A 22,822-nucleotide genomic window follows, 5' to 3' on the forward strand; every position below is an offset into this window, starting at 1 on the left:
GCTTTTCTTCCTAATATTACCATGTTATGTAACACAATTAGATTTTTAATATTTTTCTTTTTGTAGCTTATCTCTTAGTTCTTGGTTGTTGGCACTCAAAAACAGTAGAAGTATGAACTCATCAAGGCATACTGACCAGAAGTTCTGGGCCAGGAATCTTCCCGTTGACTAACCACCTAATCATTCATTCATTCATTCAACAAATATTTATGCACTTATTATGTTCCAAGCACTTTCCTAAGCACCAGGGATATAACAGTGATCAAAACAGGCAAAAATCTCTGCCCGTGTGTTGCTAAGATGTTAGTGTTGGAGACAGGAGATAAAGAAGATACAAATGGTAAAATATGCAGTATGTTATATAGTAATAAGTACTGAGAAGAAAAATAAAGTGTGGGAAGAGGATGCCAAGTGTTGGGGGCAGGGTGGGATGTTTGTAGTGTTATGTATGAAGGATGAAGAAGGCTTTACTGAGAAGGACCCAAAGAGGTGTGATCACGAGTTATACACACATCTGGGGTAGGATTGGGGGGAAAACTGCCCTTAAAATAACCTTGAGAACTAAGCCACAAGAAAACTGAAGTTCAGAGGCATTAAGTAACTTGCGTCTGCATGCATCCTGTGATTTGGACCTAGGTCTTCCTGACCCCAAAGCTTGTGTTCTTATCTGGGTGGCTAAGCATAGATTTACAAGGAGACATACACCCTTCAAAGGGTGCATTCTGGTCCTTTTACTCACAAAACTTAGTGCTAAGCCATGGTGTTCTCATAAACCTTTCAAGAAAACCCTAGAAATCTATTTACAGAGTACTTGAGGTTTTTCAACAAGATGTTTTCATTGAACTAGCTGAGCTTCATAAAATATGACTTTGACCTTTCCAGCCAGTGGTCTGGGAGCTTGAGTGGTCATGGCCAGCCTGGAAGATGGCCAGTGCCTCTGTGCAGGGCAGTTCATTTGTCAGCTCCCACACTAATAGGGAAGCTAATAATTCTTTCCAAGAGTGTTTGTTCTTATTTTGCTACCTTTGGCCACTCATATCATCTACTTTCATCAAAATATATCATGGAAAATGACCCTTTATGAGCAATCCTTACTGATTCCTCCAAAGCAGAGGGACAGCTGTTTATATTGTAAAAGGTTTGGATTAGAGGGATTTTAAAGGACAGAACATATAATTTGTTCTTTAAAAGGTATGCAATAATAACAAACTGGACCCCAGTGGAGGTCTCCTGAAGTCACTTTTGTGTTTGTGAGACTCTCCTGGAGAGTTTAAATGCAGATTCCTGAGCCTGACCTTCAGAAGTTGGATCCAGTGACAAGGAGTCTACTATTCAACAGTTATTCCTCCCACAAGTGACATTCTTTGGTTCAGGAGGTCAAATGCCAATTCCTGCTGAGGGAACTAATGGTCTCTCCAGGATCAGCCCCAACCTACCCCAGTTTTCCTACTACCCCTTCCCCTTCCTCCCTGTTCTTTGCCCCTTACACTCATCATCTTGTGGACACATACCCTGACCAGTCACATGAATTGTGACTTTTTAAAAAATTTTTATTTATTTATTCATGATTTGATTTTTAATTTTTTTAATTCTTTTTTTTAAAATTTGATTTATTCATGAGAGACACAGAGAGAGAGAGAGAGAGACAGAGACAGAGACACAGGCAGAGGGAGAAGCAGGCTCCATGCAGGGAGCCCGACGTGGGACTCAATGCCCAGTCCCCAGGATCAGGCCCTGGGCTGAAGGCAGCGCTAAACTGCTGAGCCACCCAGTCTGCCTGGTGAATTCTTATTTCCTTGGACTTCCCCACGAGTACAGTCCCTTGCCTGAAAAGCTTTTTCTCTCATCCCCAAGTATCAAAATCCTGAACCTTGTTCAAGAACTTGCCTAGGGCTCTTCACTCCATAAGTCTTCTTAAATCTTCCAATTAAAATGAATTTTTAATTGCTGAGTAATATTCCATTGTATACATAAACCACATCTTCTTTATCCATTCATCTTTCGATGGACACCGAGGCTCCTTCCACAGTTTGGCTATTGTGGCCATTGCTAATAGAAACATCGGGGTGCAGGTGTCCCGACGTTTCATTGCATCTGAATCTTTGGGGTAAATCCCCAACAGTGCAATTGCTGGGTCGTAGGGCAGATCTATTTTTAACTCTTTGAGGAACCTCCACACAGTTTTCCAGAGTGGCTGCACCAGTTCACATTCCCACCAACAGTGTAAGAGGGTTCCCTTTTCTCCGCATCCTCTCCAACATTTGTTGTTTCCTGCCTTGTTAATTTTCCCCATTCTCACTGGTGTGAGGTGATATCTCATTGTGGTTTTGATTTGTATTTCCCTGATGGCAAGTGACGACAAATACCCACCATTTGCTTCAACGTGGATGGAACTGGAGGGTATTATGCTGAGTGAGATAAGTCAATCGGAGAAGGACAAACAGTGTATGTTCTCATTCATTTGGGGAATATAAATAATAGTGAAAGGGAATATAAAGGAAGGGAAAAGAAATGTTGGGAAATATCAGGAAGGGAGACAGAACATAAAGACTCCTAACTCGGGGAAACGAACTAGGGGTGGTGGAAGGGGGGAGGAGGGCGGGTGTTGGAGGGGAATGGGTGACGGGCACTGAGGTGGACACTTGACAGGATGAGCACTGGGTGTTTTTCTGTATGTTGGTAAATTGAACACCAATAAAAATTAATTAAAAAAAATAAAATAAAATGAATTTCTCCCTTTTCTGTGGTTTCATAGTTTGAAAGGAGAAGAAGGGAAAAGGGAGGAAGGAGAAGGGGAGAGAAAGGGGAGAAAGAGAGCAGAGAGAAGGGTAGAGAAGGAGAAGATGGGGAGGGAGAGAGGGAGAAGGAAAAATAATTTTCCTGTGATGGATTTAACAATGGCTTGCACTCAATAGGTCCAAGTGCGTGACTCTTATCATTTTATCCCTCTGAGGTCCAGCCTTGTTTTTGCACAACGTGTTCACTAAATCCTTGTTGATTCAAAGGAACAAATGAGTATTAGTAGCAATTAACCCATTAATGATTAGTGTGACATAAGTGAAGTTCTACCAAAGTGCCAGAAATCACTGATCTCCTAAGTAGATTAAATGGCCCTGCAAAAGTCTTGCCTATATACTTGTATATTCGGCTAAGAATTTCTTTATTTTTGGTTTTATTTTTTTCCTTTTCACAATTCAAATTTCACCCTAAGCTATGAATCAAATCTCGTTGTAGTTTTAAAAGGTTACTAGCAAGATGTACCCTCTTGTTGACACTGCAGTATACAGGAGTTAAGAGTAACAAGCATGGACTCTGGAGTCTGCACTTCCACTCATTCCTAATTGCTTAATTTCTCTTATAGAGAAACAAGTATGTCTTCTCTCCATCTCCTAAAATGTGGAAAATACCTCCCTCCTAGGCTTTTATAGGCATTAATTTATTTAGATAGTACGCTAAGAACATTAGCACAAAGGCTAACTCAGAAAGTGTGAAATAAATGGCACAATTATTATTACAATTGTTCATAATGTTTCTCTCTCCTGGAGCACCTTCAGAAAACAGTTGTACTCAGTGGACCTATTGGCAGCCTCTCTACTTACCAGGTCAGATACCATCACAGACACAAGCAATTCAGGCCAAGCTGTTTTGTGGTTGCTCATGCCTGTGACAGCATGTGACCCTTTCTCATGAACTTTGTCAAAATGATCACCCCTTTCTGTGCCTGGCTCCCTCCTTTCCCAGCTGAGTAAGTACATACTGGCTTTGGTGGTGCCTCTTCCTACCTCAGTGGAGAAACAGATCCTGAAAAAATGAAGCTAGATGTAGGTCCTCAGAGGAAGCACAACAGTGGCATTCTATGCATTTAATGTTTTATTTTTTTTAACTTTTCACTTTGAAATAATTTGAGACTTGCAGAAAAGTTTCAGAAATGGAACAAAGAATGTCTGTTTGCCTTTTATCCGAATTCCCCAAATGTTAACATTTTTTTTCACGTAACCATCACACTATTATCAAACTTATAAAAGAAACATTGATACAATATTACTACCTAGTGTAAATTTCTCTAAAGGAAATGTGTCCTAGTGCAAATTTCTCTAACTGACCCACAGATGTCTTTTCTGGTCCAGCATCCAAACCAGCATCACAGGTTGTGTTTTACTGCCATATCTCCTTAGATTCCTTGAATCTGGAACATGTCCTGAGTCATTCCTTGACTAGATACTTTATATAAAACCTTGATACCTTTCAGGAGAACTGACAAATTACTTGGTAGAATGTTCCTCAATTTGTCTAATATTTCCTCATGATTACATTCTGGTTTTGCATTTTTATCAGGAATACCACAGAGATGATGTGTCCTTCTCAACACATTTCATTAGGAGGCACATGATGACCATTTGTCCCTGTCCTGGTGATGTTAAGTAGGATCCCTTGATCAAATTGTCCTCAAAATGGAGATACTGTGGAAGAATGCAAAAATGCTCCTATCTTTTTTTTCTCACAAATTTTATTATCTATTGAAGATTCTTGCCTGAAACAATTATTACTTTTGCTGGTTGCCAACTGATGATTCTCTATTTTTCTCATTGCTCATATACTTATAATTTAGAATTCTATTCTAATAAAGAGATTTCTCTTCATTCATTCATATATTCATTGATTTGTTTCAGTATGAATTCATTGGTTCTTATTTTAGTCTTCAGTTGCAATCTATTACATTTACTATTTTGTGGCTAACATTATCCTAGACTGGCTATCAAAATAGGACAGTGCTTTCAAGTTGGCTCTTGAATCCTTTTGACATATTCTTACATATTACATTGTTTTTCCTTCTAAGGGTTGTGTTGGATTTGTGTTGATCCAGATGAAGAAAATAAAGCCTCTTTGATCTACCCTTCAGTGAATTTAAACAACCCGGGTGGTGAAACTGTCCTTCCAATGACTGTGATTTAGCTGTGCCCACGTTTCTCTGTATAATCTATATGTAGGTATTATCCAGATGGTATTTGTGTGTACATTTGATCTTTCAATGACTCCTATGTGGTCTGCCATTACTGCCGTTCCATTGGTAGTTTCTTTGAAACATTTTGTAGGAAACCCAACAACACAATTCCCTATGGCCTCTTGAGCTCTAAACCATGCTCTTTCTGCATCGTTCCTGCACTGGATTCTATTTAATTAACATTTGATTTTGTATTGCAAGACCCAGATATACATTAGGAGGTCACCACCCAGCCATTTATCTTTTAAAGTAACTGGACTGGTTATTTTTTTAAAGTTCCATCAGGTTAAAACAGTTAGCAATTTTTCTCCTTGCAGTGTCCCTTCAGCCTGGACCAGACGGATAATAGATCAGTGTAGGTTCAGATGCATTACAACATTAGTCATCAATTAGGTTTAAACCAGCACTGTAATATATCATTTATCTTGCCTGCCACGGCTCTTTTGAACATTTAATTTTTTAAGGCCTCTTAGGGTGTTTTTTTTTTTTTCTTCCTAACTGGCCTCCTGCCTCTCTCCTCTGTCTCCGACACAGCCATCTCCTTAAGGAACAATAAAAATTAGATTTGTTTGACCTGCTCTCAGGGTTCATTTCAGCAAGATGGATTTTAATAGCTTTGACTGGTTAGGCAGACAGCTTTTATGTAATATTCCAGACATTTACGCACTGTCTTTTGCTGAGCACTGAGCAGGTGTGTATGTGAGAGGGTGTGTCTGAGTGGCACTGAAGAGCTCCTTACTATTCCTTTCACACAAACAATCCTCTGGGAAATTGCCTACTCCTAGCTATGATGGGCATCTCATTAAAGGCCCAAATCATTGGCATGTCTTTCTTCTCCTAATAACATTTTTTCTAATCTCCTACATTTGGCATTTATTGCATTGTTCATATTAAAAGGATGCTCTTTGTTCAATGGGCTCTTTCTAAGTTGACTTGAGTTGTAATGGGCAGTCTCTATTTTTTTTAGGTGTGCAATGACACTTCCCCCATGAATATTCTGATTCAGGGATGGGTATTTTCTCATTGAAATGTGCGTTGAGGTCATGGGAAGAGCAAGAGTTTTGAGGCCATGTGACGTGGGGTTTGAATCGTGACCCAGTCCTTTATTAGATGACCTTTATTAGTCTCTGACTTGACATGGTCACCCCATCTACCTGAGTCTCAGTATCCACCTTGCTAGAATGATAATACCTACCTCACAATGTAGTTACCAGTTTTCAGTGAAAGCATAGTAAACTTCGAGTGCCTGACACAAGATCAGAGATTTTTTTTTTTTGGTATATCTAAATTTAGCTTTTTCTTTGCAAAGTAGAGATAATAATATTTATTCAATTTTCATGCCATGAATGCTTACTGAACATTCCTTGATACCATGTACTCTTCCAGGCAGGGTAAGCAACAATGAACAAAACAAAGATTTCAGTCCTTGTAAAGGCTAAATTCTTATGGAAGAAATGAATAGCAGACAAGGTAAACAAAGAAAATATATGGTGTGTTAGATAGTGCTAAGCACTAAGGAGAAAAAGATAAAACAGAGTTGTTGAAAGGATGAAATAAGACAACATAAAATGTTTTTAGCCAGTGTCTTGCATAAAATCAATAGTCCATTTATGGAAGTTACTCATATCAATCACTCATTCATTATTTCACACGTTTATTCAACATCTGTTGAAACCACACTTTAAGCTAGGCACAGATGCTTTAATTTTGGGTACTTCTAGGACTCTAAGGCAAAACATTCATTCACTCACTCATTCATTCATTCATTCTTATATCTATTGAGGCACTTCACTATGTGTTGGAACCTAGAGATAAATAAAGCAATTCCTTGTCCTAATGGAATCTCAACTCTGACAGGAGCCAAAGAGATACGAGGAGAAATTTGAGTGGATCTTAGAGGAAGGAAGGATCTGGAAAGACAGTGTAGAAAAAAAGATGAAAGCAAGTTAAGAGTTCCAGCCTGCTTTGCTTACTTGTCTAGAACAACAAACCTGTAATTTCCTGATGCTGATGGTAATGACTTTCAATGACCTAAGGTGCTGGACAGCCCCCCCACCCCCCACAACTTCTAAGGACTTTCTCTGAAGCTCACCAATAACTGAGTGAGGGCAGAGACCAGGCCTTGCTGAGACACAAACGAAACTGCTCTGCTGTTAGAGAAGCCCTCTGGCTTTGTTAGAAGAAGATCTGTAAACTATAGGCTGAATCCAAGTTTTGTACACTAGGAAAAAGTCATTGGAGAAAATGAGTAAAATTAGCCAGGATTCTTACCATATTTTAATATATTAACATGACCCAGTTTTAAGTTTGACCTTGTCAAGAATTTGTTGTTTGAATGTGAAATCTGAAAAATGCAGAGGTTGGATTAAAGAAAATCCTGGCTCTAAAAGGAATCCTACAAAATTAGCTAATCACTTTACACTCATTCACATAGTTATTTATCTAACTATTCATTATTCATATTTCATTTATCTAACCAGGGTTTTGAGCATCTTATTTTTCCCAGGCACTATGATTTGTGCTTCACTACAATAAGACATGGTTCCAGGATTGAGAAGCTGATGCTCTTGATTACATTTTTCAGAGATTATCTAAATTCTCTTTGACTTGGCTAGACATAATTTTAAAAACTAACAACAATCTTCCCTTGACATTGCTATCTAGAATAATAATCCTGTGAATGAGACAGGACAAATATTAGCACTCTTTGTTTCCATTCTACAGGGAGAAAGTCAAGGCATTGAGAAATCTAGTGGACATAGCAGAGGCTCATTACATGCCAACAGTTGGCTTGGGTGCTTGTAATACAGAGGTGAACAAGTAGCGTAAGCAACCACTCAAATTTGCCCAACACTGTGTCTGACTTTAAACAGAAGACCTGCATCATGGGAAACCCTCCAGTCTCAGATAAACCAGAGCAGGAGGTCACCTAAGATGCCTTATAAAATTACTCTTCTATCACAAAACACTAAGTGTCATGCCAAGTCCATGAAATGAAATTCAGTATGATTTTATTGATTTAGATTCAAGCAAATGGAAATCACACTAGAAACATTTAATTTTTTTCCTAGAGACCTGAAATGTGTCCAGTTCTTTTCTTTTTGAGCCTCTAATTTAGATAGCCATTGAATATATGGGAGAGATTCCCCCTTGTGAGAAACCAGGGTTAAGAGAAAACACTGCTATAATGTTGGAAATGACAAACCCAGGCCTCTTCCCTTCACACTCTGAAAGAGCAAGTACAGGGACCACTGGCTCTTCTTTGAAGGATATATTACTTAGGGCCTCTTTGAGTTATTATTATTTTTTTTACTTGGGATGGGGATGAGGGAGATGGGTGGTAAGGAGACAAAATTCTCTGAATGCTATCAACCATGAATAAATCACTTCACATTCCATACAACTATTCTCTTCTTGGATCCCTGCCTCTAGTTACTTTGTAAAAATGTATTATTCTGCAGATCATTTCATAGAACAAAAAGAATGGTATACAGGGGATTAGAAAAGGTCTGGTCTTTTACACAATTTGAAACTATAGGCTAGTTCATTTCTCTTCTGAGGTCTCAACATTTTTAGCTGGAAAAAGGCACAGCCACACTTGCCTTTCTGGAGGGGCAGAGGAGATGGAACTTACTCCACCCCTTGCAAAATGTCCTGAATTTGATTCTTTATGATATGATTTATTTTTTTATTTATTTTTTTTTAATTAACTTTTATTGGTGTTTAATTTACCAACATACAGAAAAACACCCAGTGCTCATCCCGTCAAGTGTCCACCTCAGTGCCCGTCACCCATTCCCCTCCAACACCCGCCCTCCTCCCCTTCCACCACCCCTAGTTCGTTTCCCAGAGTTAGGAGTCTTTATGTTCTGTCTCCCTTCCTGATATTTCCCAACATTTCTTTTCCCTTCCTTTATATTCCCTTTCACTATTATTCATATTCCCCAAATGAATGAGAACATACACTGTTTGTCCTTCTCCGATTGACTTATTTCACTCAGCATAATACCCTCCAGTTCCATCCACGTTGAAGCAAATGGTGGGTATTTGTCGTTTCTAATTGCTGAGTAATATTCCATTGTATACATAAACCACATCTTCTTTATCCATTCATCTTTCGATGGACACCGAGGCTCCTTCCACAGTTTGGCTATTGTGGCCATTGCTGATAGAAACATCGGGGTGCAGGTGTCCCGGCGTTTCATTGCATCTGAATCTTTGGGGTAAATCCCCAACAGTGCAATTGCTGGGTCGTAGGGCAGGTCTATTTTTAACTCTTTGAGGAACCTCCACACAGTTTTCCAGAGTGGCTGCACCAGTTCACATTCCCACCAACAGTGTAAGAGGGTTCCCTTTTCTCCGCATCCTCTCCAACATTTGTTGTTTCCTGCCTTGTTAATTTTCCCCATTCTCACTGGTGTGAGGTGGTATCTCATTGTGGTTTTGATTTGTATTTCCCTGATGGCAAGTGATGCAGAGCATTTTCTCATGTGCATGTTGGCCATGTCCATGTCTTCCTCTGTGAGATTTCTCTTCATGTCTTTTGCCCATTTCATGATTGGATTGTTTGTTTCTTTGGTGTTGAGTTTAATAAGTTCTTTATAGATTTTGGAAACTAGCCCTTTATCTGATATGTCATTTGCAAATATCTTCTCCCATTCTGTAGGTTGTCTTTTAGTTTTGTTGACTGTATCCTTTGCTGTGCAAAAGCTTCTTATCTTGATGAAGTCCCAATAGTTCATTTTTGCTTTTGTTTCTTTTGCCTTCGTGGATGTATCTTGCAAGAAGTTAATGGCATTTCTATACACTAACAATGAGACTGAAGAAAGAGAAATTAAGGAGTCAATCCCATTTACAATTGCACCCAAAAGCATAAGATACCTAGGAATAAACCTAACCAAAGAGGTAAAAGATCTATACCCTAAAAATTTGAATTTGATTCTTTATGAACGCTACAGGTAGAAATATTCGGCACAAAACAGAGTTGATAATGGAGAAAACCAAAGACAGTATAATGTGATATTGACTAAAAATGAATAGAAATGTCAGTTCTTCTTAAATTAGAACAGATTTTAAAGCTGAATTTTATGGAAGTAATGTTTATAAAAGAAAACCAGGAGGACGCGGCTTCCGCCTGGCTTCACCAACTTTAGGCAGGATGCAGGACCCTAATGCAGACACTGAGTGGAATGACATCTTATGCAAAAAGGGCATCTTGCCCTCAAAGGAAAATTTGAAAGATTTGGAAAAGGAGGCAGAAGAACAGTGAGTCCTTCAGCAGTCAGTTGTGAAAACGTATGAAGATATGACTTTGGAAGAGCTGGAGGATAATGAAGACAAATTTAATGAGGAAGATGAATGTGCTATTGAAATGTACAGGCAGCCAAGGCTGGCTGAGTGGAAAGCAACTCAACTGAAGAATAAATTTGGAGAAGTTTTGGAGATCTCAGGAAAGGATTATGTTCAAGAAGTTACGAACGCCGGTGAGGGCTTGTGGGTAATCTTGCACCTTTACAAATAAGGGATTCCCCTCTGTGCCCTCATAAATCAACACTTCAGTGGAATTGCCAGGAAGTTTTCTGATGTCAAATTTATCAAAGCCATTTCAACAACCTGCATACCCAATTATCCTGATAGGAATCTGCCTACAATATTTGTTTACCTTGAAGGTGATATCAAGGCTCAATTTATTGGACCTCTGGTGTTCAGTGGCATGAATCTGACAATAGATGGGTTGCAGTGGATACTGTCAGAGTCTGAAGCAATCAAGACAGACTTGGATGAAAACCCTAAGAAACCAATTGAAGACACTTTGCTATCCTCAGTGCGATGCTCCATTCCCACAAGAAGGGACAGCGATTTTGAGGATGACTAAGACTGTGGCCTTGGTAATGTGCCAGACTTCCTTGATGTGACAAATCATATGGATTTTTTTTAAAAAGGAAAAAGTAGAAATTCTTTTTGGCTTTTAATTTTTTTACAATTATGTTTCAAACCTCATAGATCTCAGAAATTATCGTTGCTGAGAATCGTGTTACATTTCTTAGAACTCTCTTTTTAAATTAATAACCTTTCCATAAGTAAATAAATTAATAACCAAACAACAACAACAACAACAACAAAACCAGCAGTGACAGAAAGCTATAATCAGTGAGAATGGTGAAAATAAACAAGACAAGAAACAAGAAATGTTGGAGAGGATGTGGAGAAAGGGGAACCCTCTTGAACTGTTGGTGGGAATGTGAACTGGTGCAGCCACTCTGGAAAACTGTGTGGAGGTTCCTCAAAGAGTTAAAAATAGAGCTACCCTACCACCCAGCAATTGCACTACTGAGTATTTACCCCAAAGATACAGATGCAGTGAAAAGCCAGGACACCTGCACCCTAATGTTTATAGCAGCAATGTCCACAAGCGCCAAACTGTGGAAGGAGCCTCAGTGTCCATCAACAGAAGAATAGATAGAAAAGATGTGGTCTATATATACAGTGGAATATTATTCAGCCATAAGAAAGGAGGAATATCCACCATTTGCTTCAACATGGATGGAACTGGAGGGTATTATGCTAAGTGAAGTAAGTCAATTGGAGGACAATCATTATATGGTTTCACTCATCTGGGGAATATAAGAAATAGTGAAAGGGATTATAGGGAAAATGAGTGGGAAAACTCAGAGAGGGTAACAAAATATGAGAGACTCCTAACTCTGGGAAATGAACATGGGGTAGTGGAAAGGGAGGTCGGTGGGGGGTTGGGGTGACTGGATGATGGGCACTGAGGGGGGCACTTGATGGGATAAGCACTGGGTGTTATAGTACTATGTTGGCAAATCAAACTTCAATAAAAAATATGGAAAAAAGAAAGCTATAATCAATTTGGTTTGTCATGAAAAAATGATTGATTAATAAAATATTCATTTTAGAATTTGCAAAGAAATATTTGATTCTAATAAAATTTAAAGAGGAAAAATCATAAATAATGAATTGTGCTACCTAAAAATGCAATAAAAAATACAAGCTGGCTCAATAAAATTTGCTCCAGAAAACAAATCTTTGACCCATTAATGTGAATGTAATTTAGATTGAAAGAGCTGTTTTCTTTTTTAAAGCAAAGGAGCATTAGTAGAGCAAGGAGATAATATGGCAAAAGTCAGAGTCAAGACAGTAAAGTCAAACATTTGACTTCTCTCCCTCAGCCTGGACTGAGCTATCGACATTGGCATTTGCTTGAGCCCCACCTGAGCTGGCCTTATTGTTTGGACATGAAGTATTGGAGTGAAGAGCTGCATTGAAAGGCTTTGTAGCCTTGTCTGTTTCCAATCTTCACTTCATGCTCACTGCCAGCCTCCTTTCCTTCTTGCCAACTTATTCTAGGCAAGACTTGCAACTGAGTTTGCAATAAACTTGTTTTAGCAAAAATGTTGTTTTGAACACAAATTTATCATGAGGAGGAAAAGAGACCATGTTGACAAAGAGTCACATAATCACTGTCACAGTGGTCCTTCATACACAGAAGTTTATTCCTCAACCCTTGTCCTCTGGCTTCCTCCCTTCTCAAGGAGAGAGCCTAGCTCAATGGAAGGGGCATGAGCTTCAGACTTAAACTAAGCTAGGTTAATAAGTCTTAGTTGTCCCATTTTTTAGTTGTGTGTTCTTAGATGAGTTATTTCATTTCTTTGAGCTCCAGGTTCACTAGCAATAAGATGGAAAGAAAAATATTACTTACTTCCTCACATTGTTGCAAGGGAGAAATGACAGTGCATGTAAAACAATTTATTCACCCAGACACTGTGAACACATAATGAACACAGCCCTTGTCTGCTTATTGCTTAAGGAAGGACTCAGAGGCAATGACCATATTGATAAATTCTTACAGGCACAACTGCTGCTATGAAAGAGATGCTGCAAGGGCAAATAACAGGGATATCTAATCTCTCTGAGGGTTGGCTAGGAGTATCACTGAAACTGCGGTACACACGATGGTTATGCCACATTTTCATATATATGTGTATAGGGCCATGTGTATCTATGGGTGTGTGAACAGCAATTATAAGTAGAATCTTTGGAATTAGGCAGATATGGGCTTGAATCCTGGCTTTTTCACTTATGAGTGGATTTTGGCATGGTACTTAATTTTCTAAATTCCAGTGTTTCATCTGTAAAAAGAAGATCGTAGTGTATTTACCGCATAGAACTGTCCTGAAAATTTTCCTCCTCTTCCTGCTCATCTCTAAACTTTATTGGGTGCTTTCCAAGAGCTGGGCACCATGGGCTCAGTAGCTGCATGAAAACTGGTACAACTATAATGTCCTGGGGAAACTGAGGCAACAAGAGTTTAGGGAACTTGCCCAGGGTTATACACTTGTAAGTGATGGACTAAGACAGAATTTCAATCCCAAAGTGGCTTATAAGGCCATGTGTTTTATACACTCCAACTGCATGGAACTCTTCTCCTTATAACTCTTTATCATTGGGTTTTTTTCTTCTCCACCAAGGGCATAGGAATATGCGTTATTCCCATCTATCTCCCCAAGACATATAGGACACAATCGGTGCTCTGTAAGTGTATCCTGAATGGATGAGTGTACTGGGTCTGGTAACGGCAGTCATGTTTTAGAGTGGGTGGGTGGAGGTGGGAAGGGATTAAGGACCCACACCCCTCCCTAGTACTTTCAGAAAGGCTTTCAACACCCTTGATTGCTATGTGCTCTGACAAATGCATAAAATATGGTCTCCTTCCAGCTGCTTGCTCGGTCCATTTCTGGAGAGGTGCCAGCCGCCTATTTGATCAGCTTTGAACAGCAATGAGGTAGTTAAGACTGAGCAGGGTGCAGCCGGCTGAGAAATGGGTAAATATTTTATAGACTGTATGGTAAATAATGTATACATTCAGGGAAACAAGGTGAATCTTTTATAGGCCTGAGCCCTGTTAAGTCTGCAATTAAATGCTGGTGCTAGAAGAAATAAAAGTGAGTCCTAAATCTCCCCACTCTACAGAAGTCAAAGGCCTGCCCTTAAGCCGAGTATGAAGTTTAGACTCTGTCTCTGGCTGCTGAATTGTTCAAATGGTAGTGTCTTTCTGCAAAGAAGAAAAGTCCTTTTCCTTATCCCCCAATACCACCTACAGACATATATCTACAAACATTTCCCTACACACATTTATATTATATTATTTTTTTTGTATTTTCTGCTGTGAGCTTGTTTCCTTCTCACAGACGATTTATTTTAGTCCTCACAGCAATTCCAGTGAGATGCATGTAATAGGTACATATCAATATCAGTATTTTACTCATGTTTGTTGGGGACCTACCTTGAACCAGGCCATCTTCTAGGTAATGGGGTACCATAGGTCTGGAGTATACAATCTGATAGTAGGAAATTGATAATATGTAAGAGTTTCAGGTACAGATGAATACTAGGAGAAAAATGAAACCACATAAGAAGAGTAGAGAGGGTCAGGGAGAGGCTTCACTGGTAAGATGACATTTGAGGTGACACTTGCACTGTAGATGGTGGTAGGAAGAGTGTTTCTCTATTTCATGGTATTGTAGAGGTTGTGGAGTTGTGTGGCCCAGATCAGGATCAAGATACTCTTTCCTCTAGCTTCTGGAAGCTGCTGAGGGCTCACATTTGCAGCCCTCCCCTGAAACTGCTCTCAACTGGGAGAGGAAACTTGACCACATTTTGCTTCTCTCTCTAGGAGCAGTCTGCATCCAGTGACTAGTTGAGGCAGAGGTACAAAGACTTTACCCCTTGTTTCTGTGGGGGGATAACTCAGAATAGGCATCCTGGTGGGCAATGAGAAGCGATCACCAGTAGTATGTGGAGCCCTGAGAGCTCCTGGCATTTTCCAGCCATTCACTTGTTAATACTTCAGTTAGTGGTGCACAGGGAGAATGGAAGACCAACAGAAAGGCGTGCACTAGCCATTGCAATATCTCAGCCATTTAAAAGGTTTAAGGGAAAGAATAATTATTAAGACAATGGAACTGGATGATTGAGTACAATTAATGCATTAGAAAAATATATGAAAAAATATATGAAGGACTAGAGCATTTTATAGTAAAATGTAAAAGTCAGAGGTTCTCTCTGGCAGTATGTAGGGAGGGCAGAAAAAGGTGAGTATAGCTGGAGGACAGAAAAAAAGTGAGGCCCAGGCCCATAACTTAGTTATAAAAGTAGCAGAGCTATAGAAAAGACTGGATCCTCAACCACAGTGAGCCATCTCAACCAAAACCAAGGCCTTGATTGGGAAAGGAAAGGATTCTGAGACTTGTGGTGGAGCATCTATGTTGATTGCCTATGAAAACCTTAAGAGTTCACGTATCTCTGAATCCTCCTGGCCTGCAGAATTAGTGCACTTCTCCTTGCTAAAAGATAGTGCTCTTTGTTTGGTGATGATGATACAGAAGTCTATGCCTTGCAAGACAAAATGTTTTGAATTCCTCCTGCCAGGGATTCAATCATCTCCATTTATCCTCATGACTACCAGACCAGTAATTATGTCAAGTCCTATCATTACCAAGCAGAGGAAGTACTAGGTCCATTAAGGAAGGAGAGAGGCTATACCTCAAAGAAGTTGTAGGACCTACAGTTCAAAGCAGCAAGAGCTGGGAGGATACATTTGGACCTGAATCCAAAGTGTGGTAGATCAAGAAGAGCAGGACATAAGGTGGGATAAATAGCAGTGTATTGGTATAATAATACTATCCTGTGATATAGGATTTAACACTATAAGGAGGGGAAGGACCTCAGAAGATGATATAACAAATCCCAGAAATTTCAATAAAAGTATTAGCCAAATGGAGTAAAGTAGAATCAACAGAATGGCCATAGCAGATGGTGGAAGAGGGGTTTGAAAAGAAGAGGGTACTTTAGAATGAACATATAAGTAAGGCCAGAAACCTACAAGTCAATTATTTTTTGTAAGATGACACCCTGCTTACCAACACAACAGGAACTATCTGGACAAAGGACAACAAACACTGTTGAGAAACCTAGTTGCCTGTCCTATATTGGTGTGAGCTAATGGTAGAAGATGGTATCACAGAATTGGGCTCTCTGATAGTATTGGGGATAATAGAATCCCCCAATAATAGGGATCATTTGGTGGTATAAAATCTGGTATAGGGTTTGCCTTTTCTGCTTGTGGGTCTTTGGCTAGAACCACCATCCAAAGATTTTTTTTTTAATTGTATTTATTTATCCATGAGACACACACACACACACACACACACACACACACACAGAGAGAGAGAGAGAGAGAGAGAGAGAGAGAGAGAGAGAGAATGAGAGAGAGAGAGAGGCAGAGACACAGGCAGAGGGAGAAGCAGGCTCCATGCAAGAAGCCTAACGTGGGACTTGATCCCAGGTCTCCAGGATCACTCCCTGGGCCAAAGGCAGCGCTAAAACCACTGAGCCACCCAGGCTGCCCCCCATTCAAAGATTTATATAATGTTTGAACCATCAATAATGGTTTATATTATGCAATGCATATTGGTACTTAATATCACAATACACCAAGAAGTGGAAGTGGGAGAGTCTTGTTTACTTCGACTTTTAAATGATCCACTTGGAGAATTTATGCTTTTTTCCCCACCAGTCAGACTTTATGAACTTTGAGGTCCTCGCTCTCAAAAGAAGAAAACTTCCACCAGAGTATACTCCAAGAATCCCATTAAACTTTAAGCTATCACTAGTTAAGTGACTCCTGGTCACCTTGGGCTTCTTATGTCAAAAGACTGGCATGCAAAGAAAGGAATCACCATCTTAGTCAGGGTTCTTAGTTCTCATCATCAGCAAGAGGTGGGGTTGCTTTTATATACAATAGGGGCAGGGAGGGATAGGCTTGAATCCCCAGGGATTCACTGGGAGCATATTTTGCTACCCCCATGTCCAATTTTGATAGTAAATGAGCAAGAAGGACATGACTCAGATTCCTCATGGATGAGAATCTGGATTACCCCTGTTCTCCCACATAGATCAGTAGAGGTGCCAGAAGGTAAGGAGAGAGAAATGATGTGAATCTACTGTCTCCAGGAGACCAGCTAAAGTGGCAGGGACTAGTTCACCCACTAATTTTCCTCTTGTCAGTTTCCCTGGGAGGAGAAAACACAGAATCTGAGAGAAGCTGTTCAACTGAGTTGAATTTATTATATAAAGCATGTATAACTATAGTGCTATGCCCTTCAGATCCCTTGTTTAGGACTTGGGCGCTCAATTTTCCAGCTGTCAGGTGTTTGATGAACTTCCATTCCGGGGGAATTGTTGGAGGGGGAAGGGGCAATCAGCTGGATACAAGAAGGAGGACATCCAGTTGATCTCAAGTCTCAGTCCCAGTGATTCAAGGATGATGGAGAGAAAACAGCCACCACTTGAGGGACATGTTGAAAATTGAGTGAATCAGTTTTTTCTATTTAATGAAGAAACTGAGAGTTGAGGTTAAAGCGTGGTTAGGAGGCTGAATCACCAAAAGTCATAGAGTAGGTTTGCAATAGGTGTGGGATTTGAGCTCGAGGATTTTAATTTTTTTTTAATTTTATTTATTTATGATAGGCACACAGTGAGAGAGAGAGAGAGGCAGAGACACAGGCAGAGGGAGAAGCAGGCTCCATGCACCGGGAGCCCGACGTGGGATTCGATCCCGGGTCTCCAGGATCGCGCCCTGGGCCAAAGGCAGGCGCCAAACCGCTGCGCCACCCAGGGATCCCGAGCTCGAGGATTTTAATTCAAGACCCAAGATCCTTCTGTCATCTCAGAAGGGTATGTTAAGGCTGATAGTTTTAAGTACTGGTTTTGCAATGGAGGAAACTGAGGATCTGGCAGGCCAAATGACTTGTCCTAAGCCCTGTGACCAACATTTCTGACTCAGAGACCCAGTTTAATTCTGCAATACCATTTTCAGTACAATTCAACATGCTGAAACATGCGCTAGCTATGTGTCCTTGAATGTAAATTTTGAGGAATTGGGCCGTCAAAAGCTGTCCAGTGTCACCTTACTAGTCACAAATCTGTTTGACTTCTGAGGTATGGCTTTTTTGTACTGTCTTCCTCTCTATAATTAATAGTATTGACTGAGGACTCCAATGCAGGTCACCCCATGGCAAATGGCTACCACAGGTAAAGCTTAATAAATGTTTGTCACTTATGAAGGTAACCAACCTGACTGAAGGAGGCCAGGTGGGAATGGGGAGAAACAGAATTGGCCTATGTCTGAGAACATCAGCTTTGGCATTAGATATGTCTGGGTTCTAATCCAAGTTCAAGACCATTTCCTGGCTGGTTGACTTTAGGTAAGTCATAATCTCTTTGAGTCTTATTTTCCTCATTTGTAAAATGAAGTACAGTAATGCCCACCACAGAGAGCTGCTGAATTATTAAACAGAATAATTCATATCAAACACTTCCACAGGGCTTGGCACACAGAAGTGTTCAGTCAAGATAAGCTTTTACTAGCTACTTTTTGGCTCGAATCTCTATTCTCTTTGTACCCCAGGTTGCCTGTGAGTTCTTTACATTTGCTCTGCTGCCAAATGGGCCCAGGTTCCATACTTGGCATTGACCACTGGATCCTGTTTTCTTCCCCCTTCACACCCACCCCGAGTGTGCTTTGTCTCTGCCCACTCATCTCTGGATTTAGGACTAGACTCCTGCCCTAGTCATGGAGTCTTCTGCATATACACAATCACTCTTTTTCTTGGGATCTCAGTCCATACGAACCTTGACATGCTTACTCATAGGGTAATAGCAATCTAATTAATGACTTACCTTCACTAAGGATTTACTCTGAGCTAGGTGCTTTGCTAAAGCACTTGTATCTATTGTCTCATTTTATTTTTTTTTTTCAATCAGTATAAGATGTATTGATAAATTTATTTAAGTTTACTAAAATTATTTAGAATCCATTGTGCTGTCTTAATCATTATTATGCCAAACTGTGGAAGGGGCCTCTTATCTATCCATCAAAAGATGAATGGATAAAGAAGATGTGGTATATGCATACACTGGAATATTACTCAGCCATTAGAAACGACAAATACCCACCATTTGCTTCGACATTGGATGGAACTGGAGGGTATTTTGTTAAGTGAAGTAAGTCAACCGGAGAAGGACAATCATTATATTGTCTCATTTAATTCCCATAGCGATCTCAGAGGTAAACTGCATTTTAATCTCTTTACAGATCAGGAGACCAAGTTCCAATAGGTTAAGTAATATACCCAAGGCCCACAGTTCATAACTCATGGAGTGAGGTTTCCTCCTTGGGCTGTTTGACTTTAGAACCTGTGCTTCTGACCCTAGTAACTGTGAATTGCTCCTGCTGCCCATCCAGGGACAGAGGCTGCTGCCTCTATGCCCTTCTGTCTCCCTTCAGAAACATGGGGTTGACTTGTCTGAATGAGGGAAGTACTATCTAATGTGGCTACCTGAAAGATATTAGTTATTTATTTTTGTTCCTCCACTAGAATGTCAGCGTCAGGAAGGCAAGGACAATGACTTGTTCTCTACTGTATCCCTAGTTTCCAGGACCAGTGGCTGATAGGCAGTAGGTCCTCAGCAGACAGTTACTGAATGATTACTGGATGAATCCCACAGAGCTTACCAAACCCTTTAGACCCCACCCTCCCAGTATGGCTCAGATGTACATCCATTCAGGCTCAGTAGCCAGGCCTGCTGTCCCGGCCACTTGGTCTCTTGGAAGCTCTCTTTGCCCTTTATATTGCTGCAAAAAGTCTCTGCTTCCCCTCTGTGCACCTTAGAGACCTCTGCTCTGCCGCTGAAAACCAAAGCTAGTCTTTTAATCTGTATATATCCATTGGGACCCAGGATGATTCAGAGAGGGCCTAAGCCATGCATGCAGCAGTCAGCCACTCCACCCAGCTGCCCTATTCCAAAACATTAGCTGCCATTGATGAAGCCCCTCCTAGGATGCTGGGCTGAAGGCATTATTACGTTATTTCACTGAGTCCTTTAGAACATTTTCGAGAATAGATAGTTGTATCCATGTTTGGCAAATAAAGAAATTGAAGTTGGGAGAGAAGAATTCACTTGCCAAAAATCACACACTAATTGGCAGAATTGGGTTTGAAATCCAGATGTTTAATTCCAAAGGTAGTCCCCTTAACTAGTAAGCAGAAGTTGGAGAGTGTGTCAATGGGTGTGCCCCGGAAAGGACTCCTGTATACAGAAGATGAGGAGAGAAATAAAAGAAGTCGTACCTTGACATTGCACCATATTAATCTGCATGGATCCAAACTGAAGACTTTACTGGGCTCAGCCTGTGGCAACTCCAGTTGCTCTCCTCTCTCACTTCAGTGGGGGTCCCCCAGGGTATGCCATATTTCTCTCTGACATTCTTGGAATATTTTATGAATCATTCTTGGAGTGTGAACTTTTTAACTCTTTTCCTGAGGAAGAATTTCTTCTTCCTTAGTAGCAGGTCTGCATGGAAACTCACAGAACTTACATTAAAAAAAAAAAAAAAGAGGGACACCCGTTGGTGCTTCAACTCCTGTTGCCCTCACAAGTGTGACTTGTGACTTACTGGAGTCTAATAATTCATTAGTTTGTTCTGGAGTCCATCAAGACTGGAAGGGACCTTTTTTTTCAGAGAGGAGACTTGGCCAAGAGCATGAACATAGATAGAAGCTCAGGTCTTGCTACTTTGAGTCCTGGATTCTTTGCATTCCAACCTCATAAATTCAGGGTGCCTGACTTGGTGCATTTTACTAACGTAAATTCAAGATGAGCCAAATGTTTTAGTTTGGTCAATGGAACTCATATTTTCACATAACACTTTCCTAATTCTATTACTAGGGCAGAAAGCTGAACTGAGTGGGCCTGGGATAAACAATAAGTAAAACACCACAAGCAGAACTAAATATGTACTGCCAAGAATTTATAAATATTTTGTTCTTTGATGGTCCTAATAATCCTGAGAGAAATATTATCTCCATCTTATAGATAAAGAACTGAGGTTCAGAGAAAGTAATTAATTTGTGTAAGTCCTCACAGCTTGTAACAGGGCCAGGATCCAAATCCATATCTACTTGACTATAAAGCTTGAGGTCTTTTCACAGCTCTATGTCTCTGGGAGTAATTGGGTTTTACAAAAGGTTGAATTTCTCCAGAAGTGTAAGGACTCCTTTATCAGTGGCCCCAGGGGGTGATTTGTAATTTCTCAGGAGGGAAGACGGGGACAGCGATAGCTGCTGTTACACCCCATCCATTCCCCATGTCTCACCCCTCTGACATCATGGGCCTGCAGCTCATTTCTAGAAGGCCCCACCCAGAGAAGCTCCACCCAATGGCCCAATACCATGGAAACAAGCCTATGGTCTGGGCCCGGGGTGTCAGACCCTGCTCCCAAGGCAGAGAATAGAGCCAAGGCCTGCATGAATTTCAGGCCAGACATCAGAGCCTAGGACCCAGAGGTAAGCTGTTGGAAGCATCCAACAAATTCCAGCAGTTCCATCTCAGTGACTTAAGATCATAGTTGTATGGAATGCTATTCAAACGGCTCCCAATAGCATTCAGAATGAAGTTAAAACTCTCATGTTGGCATACATGGTCCTTCATGATCTAGCTCTAGGCTTAGCTAGCATCTGTCTCCTTCCCACCCATACTTTAACATCTCAACTGTCATCAATGTTTCTTGCTCCTTTTCTTAAACTGATCCTACTGTCTGGAATGTTTGCTACTTCTTTGCCTGGATGATTCCAACACATCTTTCAAAACTCACCTTCTGGGCCATTACACCTGCTCTGGGAAGTCTTCCAGAAAGTCCACATCTGGGAGAGGTGTCCATCTTATCAACACAAATGTTCTCCATTATGCTCCCCTACTTGTCTGCCATCTCCTTCAGGATGTGAGTGATCTGGAGCAGGGACCACGTCTTAATTCATGAGGGTATCCTCAGTGACTAGGCAAGGTTGGTCATAGTTTGAACAAAATGTCGGGAAGAGCTTGTAAGTATTTCTCATGATCATAGTGAAAATCCTTTCCATGACCAGGTGTACATAAAGATGATGTGAAGCATTTATTTTCCCATGTCACCATCTCCCATGCCAGGGTCCAATTCACACAGACATTTGGGATCTGGAGCCTTTCTTCCTCCCTTGTCTTCCTCTTCTTTTTTCATACCAATTTCCCGCCTGTACTTCCTCTTCCCTTGCCTGGAATCTTAGCTTCAACACAAAGGGGCAGCAGTTACTCTATCAAGCTCTAAGACCTTCTAAGTCTTCAGAGTAGAATATCAACAAGCCAAATCAGCATTTCTCTTCCTAACACTGACCAACTTAGTAAACTTTTGATGTATTTTTGTGCTGACACAACCTTTATGTCTTTACTCTGTCTTACTAATCATCTCTTCTCTGCAAAGGATTTGTGGCAGGAAAAAGGAGGAAGTGAGAGGGAAGTCAAATACTATCTTTCATGTAAATATTTAATGTAAAAGAGAATGAATGGATGATTGGATGGATGAACAAATGAGAGGCAGGATGTGTGGATGCATAAATAAACAAAATGCCCCTCGTCTGGCCATCGCCCCTGGCATGGCAGGGCTGGTCATGCTCCTGCTTGCTCCTCGTGTTTGGTCCTTCTCTCACATACCAGGGCCCTGTGCTCAAATATGATGGGGATGCAATTATTTGCAGAATCCTACTCAATGCTGATCACAGACTTCCTAGTGTCTCCTAACTCAAGGTCCCATGTTCCTAGGGTCATTTACTTGTTAGAGTATCCCCTCCTTGCAAGACTGTCAAGAGCAGATTTGCTCCTCTGTTTGCCCAACTTGATACATTTTTAGGCACAACATCCATGAAG

At 40.6% G+C, this 22,822-nt stretch overlaps 1 pseudogene; it reads left to right on the top strand.

The window, feature by feature from the left end:
- Positions 1-10,160: 10,160 nt before the first annotated feature.
- On the top strand, positions 10,161-10,941 carry LOC121500671 (annotated as a pseudogene).
- The last annotated feature ends 11,881 nt before the right edge of the window (positions 10,942-22,822 follow it).

The sequence above is a fragment of the Vulpes lagopus genome, chromosome 10 (genome assembly GCF_018345385.1).
Source record: "Vulpes lagopus strain Blue_001 chromosome 10, ASM1834538v1, whole genome shotgun sequence".
In the NCBI taxonomy this organism is placed as follows: domain Eukaryota; kingdom Metazoa; phylum Chordata; class Mammalia; order Carnivora; family Canidae; genus Vulpes; species Vulpes lagopus.